Here is a 5,731-nt window from a genome sequence, read left to right as displayed (position 1 = left end):
ATTTAAGTTTAATATATATGAACAATAGAAGAACTCAACTACTCAAAATGGTGAGTGTAATTAATGTATTGATAAGTGGTAATAGAATGTAAAATATGCTAAGCACTAAAATGATGATTATATGATATAAGTGCATGTGTTATTTAGCTAGATTTGGTGATTCTAGCACATATGTATACTTTTTTTTGGTACCAGAAATTGAACTCAGGTCCTCATGCTTGCCAGGCAGGTGCTGTGCTGCTGAGCTATATCTTCAGCTTACATATATACACTTTAAAACATTATGATATACTTCATAAATACATAGAGTTTAATTTGCCAATGAAATCATTAATAATAAATTTTAAGAAATTTCAAACCCAGTCATTTGTCCCAAAATAAACCTATCTATAGAACTCTGTTTTAGAATAAATAAGCCAGAATTAAAAATAAACAAAATGAAAATCCCTCAAGAAAGCCAGCATTTGTACATGTTTTCCTCTTTTTCTGTCCTGAGGGAGAAGAAAGGGTTGTTTTTTTTTTCCTTTCTTTTTTTAAACCTCTAATTCCACAGTGCTCTGGGGAGGAAGATCTGTAGTTGACAAAAGTAGCAAATGTTCCTCTTCCTGTATGGTGTATCTCCCTGCCCCCACCCCCCCAATGTGCTGTTCACCTGGAGTGCTATAAACTCTTAGTTTTGGAAGCTCTTACAACAATATGGTCAGTATGTTGTTATGTTCATGTATCTCTGGAGTTACTATTCTCCTATCCTGCTGATGTTACCAGCTTCATATAATTTGATGTTATATTTGCAAAATATATTCACTGCAGTCTGTTAATTGAGATAACTTCTTATTTTTGTTTCAGCTGTATCTTCTCATTATATCCAAGACTTTTCAGGAGAGCAGTGTATAAAACATTTGCTCCAGAATATGATAAAGGGAAGATATGGAAATTGTGGCCTTGACAATTTATACGTAAGGAAAGAATGGGAAAGCATGGGTGAGAGTGAAGGTCAGAGTATATGTTATGATGGACATAACCAATGTGTGATACCTGTCCACAGCAAAAAATTGTTGGTCAATGGAGATGAAGAGCATCCATCATCTCAGAAAAGATCTCAGTTTATTCCAGTTTCTTCTGAAGAGCCATGTGTTTGTATAAGTAAGTATCCACACCAATTTTTGAAAGATAACTTCCCTTTGAAAGGAAAAATAGAGAATCTGAAAAGGGGCCTACCTCATTCTACTGGGTTAAACTTTAACTTAAACATCTCTATTGACAATGGATTTAAAAATGAAGAAATTTGTAAATGTGATCAGTTTGAGAGTCCCTTTAGAAAAAGTTCATCCTGCAATGAAGAAACAATTTCTCCTTTGGTCAAAATACACAATTTTAATGATTATGATATTTTTACTTTCCCATTATTGATTAATCCAGATGCAGATATGGATATCTGGAATGTACACTACATTCATAATGAAACTAGGAATCCCTTTAGCCAGGGGTCTATTCTAAATAATTACCCAGATACTTACATTGGTGAGAAAATTTACGAACGTGATGAAACTCACAAAGACTTCATCTGTGGCTCAAATCCTTGGAAACATGAGTGGACTTGCTTTCCAAAGGGTCTTTCTCAAGATAAAAAAGGTAGGAAAATCTATAAATACTCAAAATTTGCTACCCTCCCAAGTATCCATATTCAAAACAACACTTACAGATATAAAGAATGTGGCAAAACTTTTAATCAAATTTTAGACCTTATTCAATATCAGAAAATTCATTCTGGAGAGAAACCTTACAAATGTAAAGAGTGTGGCAAAGCCTTTACCCACGATTCAAGGCTTAAACAACACCTGCACGTTCATGGTGTAAGAAAGAAACCCTGTAAATACAAAGAATGTGGTAAAGCTTTTAATCAGATCTCAGGTCTTACTCAAAATCAGAGAATGTATACTGGAGACCAATCCTACAAATGTAAAGAATGTGGGAAAGTCTTTACCCAGGATTCACGACTTAAACAACACCTGAGAATTCATAGCACTGGAGAGAAACCCTACAAATGTAAAGAATGTGGCAAAACTTTTAATCAAACTTCAGGCCTTTCTCGACATCAGAGAATCCATACTGGGGAGAAACCTTACAAGTGTAAAGAATGTGGCAAAGCCTTTGCCCAGGACTCAAGCCTTCGCCAACATCAGAGAATTCATACTGGAGAGAAACCCTACAAATGTAAAGAATGTGGCAAAACTTTTAATCAGATCTCAGTCCTTACCCGTCATCATAGTATTCATACTGGAGAGAAACCCTACAAATGTAAGGAATGTGGGAAAGCCTTTAACAGGCTTTCATATGTTGCACAACACTACAGAATTCATACTGGGGAGAAACCCTACAAGTGTAATGAATGTGGCAAAGCCTTTACCCTGTATTCAAGCCTTAGAAACCACCTAGGAATTCATAATGCTGGTGAGAAGCCCTACAAATGTAAAGAATGTGGCAAAGCTTTTAATCAAATTGCTAACCTTTCTGTACACAAAAGAATTCATACAGGAGAAAAACCCTACAAATGTAAAGAATGTGGCAAAGCCTTTAATGTTCGTTCAAACCTTACTCAACATCAAAAACATCATACTGGAGAGAGACCCTACCAATGTAAAGAATGTGGCAAGTCCTTTATTCAAATTTCAAACCTTATTCAACACCGGAGAATTCATATAGGAGGAAAGCCCTACAAATGTAAAGAATGTGGCAAAGCTTTTAATCAAAGCTCAAACCTCATTCGGCACCAGATAATTCACTTAGGAGAGAAACCCTATAGATGTAAACAATGTGGCAAAGCCTTTAATGGTTCTTCAAATCTTACTCTCCACCAGAGAGTTCATACTGGAGACAAACCCTACAAATGTAAAGAATGTGGCAAAGCATTTAAACGAATCTCCAGTGTTACTGTACACCAGAGAATACATACTGGAGAGAAACCCTACAAATGTAAAGAATGTGTCAAAGCCTTTAGCGATTGTTCTGCCCTTATCCAACACAAAAGAATTCATACTGGTGAGAAACGATACAAATGTAAAGAATGTGGTGAGGGCTTTAATAAAAGCTCTCGACTTACTATGCACCAGAGAATTCATAATGGAGGGAAACTCTATAATTGTAAAGAATGTGGCAAAGTCTTCAATGATTGTTCAACTCTTACTAACCATCACAGTATTCATACTGGAGAGAGACCTTACAAATGTAAAGATTGTGGCAAAGCCTTCAATGATCGTTCAACTCTTGCTCAGCACCATAGAATTCATACTGGAGAGAAGCCATACAAATGCAAAGAATGTGGCAAAGCTTTTACTCAAAGCTCACACCTTACCCGACACCAGAGAATTCATACTGGAGAGAAACCCTATCAATGTAAAGTATGCGGCAAAGCTTTTAATCAAAGCTCAAACCTTACTCAACACCAGAATATTCATAGTGAGGATAAATTGTAAAAATGTAAAGAAAGTGGCAACTCTTATTCAGATTTCAAACCTCATTCGTGGAATGACTGTGGGAAGATCTTTGTCCCAAATATACTTGTCAGAGTACCGCAAAATACTTATACTGAAGAAGAAATCCTTCATAAATGTAAACAGTGTAACAAGCATTATGCCTCAGAATTTGATGTATATAAGAATTCTTACTGGAGAGAAATCACACATGTATAGAAAATATGACAAATCCTTCAACATTTGCTTAAAATTCACTGGACATCCTTGGTTGATGTGGTAGAATAATCTTCACTTGGTGTCAGAGTAATACAGAAAATTTATCTCTGAATGAATAGAAATTTATTGTAAATTTTAACTTACAGAATATCCCTTTGAAAAGGAGAAATCACACCTCTCAGGAGATCATCCTTTGAAGAACAGGATTCCTGAGTTTTTAATCTATACTTTTCTTTACACTGGAGATTGAAATATTTGAGATTATGCATGGTTTTTGTAAGTAAATAAAACAGTGTGGTGTTTGAATGATGTCTTTCTGCCACAGGCATTCCATTTCTGAATCTGGATGACATAATGCACAATTAGGGAAATGATGGAAGGACATCTTTATTAATCCCTTTCCCCAGTGTCATTAAATATGAATTGTTTGGAGAATACTCTAATTTTTATCTGTTTTTCCCTATAGTAATTACTGAGAAATTGTAATGGTTATACAAATGATATAGGAGTATCAACCCTGTATTTTCAAATTGTTAGTTACTAATAAAATTTGTGTCCTTTAATTTTTCCACGTTTTAAATATTTTAAATATACTGAGTTTTTACAATACAATGATTACCTTTATTAATTTTTGGAGCAAAAGAACTATCAAAATTGTAATTGTGTGTTTGTGAATATATGTATTTATGTATACCTACCTTTTGAAGAGAAAGGGATTATAGAAATGAAAGATAATTTTGAAATACTTGAAAATGTCATAGTGATTAATGTCACATATCTTAAAAAGAAAAATTTCATTTCTGCAAGTGTGGATTTCTGGCTTTAAGATCTTTCCATGCCAATTCTTTTTTTATTTGCTTTCAACTTCTACAAAACCTAACATGACTTGTTCAAAGCTCATGAAATACTGTTATACATGTTTAAGCATGGTTTTTATAACATTTAGTAGAGTTCAGGAATGTCTTCTGGAGATGATTTTCACACCATATTAAGAAACATTTTATTAATGTATTAAGTTTCCACTTTAGCAGAGGAATGAAGTCTTTTTTTATGTTTCTTTCAGTTTGACAAATGAGATAAAATTCAGTGAATTCAGTGAGCCAGTTGAGGTGAAAACTGGATAAACTTCAAAAGTCAGGAAGTTGACATTTATATGAAACAACAGTGTTGGTTATACAATGTATTCCACAACTAAGAGAAAAGTGTTTCAAGCGGAATGCTTTTGCTTCATGTAGTAGAAGGAAACCTGCAGGCAGAGGAGATACTGTTTATACATATTGCATGTAGACACGTCCATCACCTAAAAATGTTTTGTGCAATTCTATAATGCATGGCTAATTGGCTACTGACCTTTGGAAATGGTATGTATTTTTTTTTTTTTCTTTTCTGTTTTCTGTCTCCATTCTTGTGTTTTGATAGACACAGCAGCTGAAAAACCTGACAGTCTTTGGCCCTATGATAAGGTCCATGTTGATAAGGCTTTGCACAGGGTGATGGTCCCAAAGATATAAAAGTTCCACAGCTTTTGGATGAGTTGATTGTAACTTTCTAGTGACCCAAGTCCATCACAAGAAGAAAGATCTTTTGCAAACATGCTCATAACCAGTGGATAGTAGTAGGCTTCAGTGTATTCCACAAATGAATGAAACCCTGCTGCTCTGTTTGATTTGAAAGCAAAGGGTTGGGCACTGTCTTTAACTGAGTGCTGGTTCCCTCAGTAAAAACCACTATTTGAAGTCCCTGCCGTCTCCCCAGTAAAGTTTTCAGCCATTCTCATTTCTGCTGTGTCTCAACCAAAACATCCCATCCTTGAGTACTATGTGGACAATATATGTTGCCTTTGGGTTAGGGTTAGGGTTAGGGATTAGGGTTAGGGTTAGGGATTAGGGTTAGGGTTAGGGTTAGTGTCAGACAGGGAAGAGGTGGAGAACCAAAGAAGGGGAGTGTGGTGCAAGTGAAACAGGAGCAGTGGATCCTCTTGGTCGGAGAGGCTTTTCAGGTCCCTGAGGGAGGAGAGAAGAAAGGCAAGCTGGGCCCAGAGA

General features: G+C 35.5%; 1 pseudogene; it reads left to right on the top strand.

The window, feature by feature from the left end:
- The first annotated feature begins 846 nt into the window (after positions 1–846).
- On the top strand, positions 847–4,495 carry LOC106147061 (annotated as a pseudogene).
- Positions 4,496–5,731: the final 1,236 nt, after the last annotated feature.

Source organism: Chinchilla lanigera, unplaced genomic scaffold (assembly GCF_000276665.1).
Source record: "Chinchilla lanigera isolate Chin_1 unplaced genomic scaffold, ChiLan1.0 scaffold00113, whole genome shotgun sequence".
Taxonomy (NCBI): Eukaryota; Metazoa; Chordata; class Mammalia; order Rodentia; family Chinchillidae; genus Chinchilla; species Chinchilla lanigera.
Note: the sequence above shows the minus strand (reverse complement) of the source record. Positions and strands in the feature narration are given on the sequence as shown.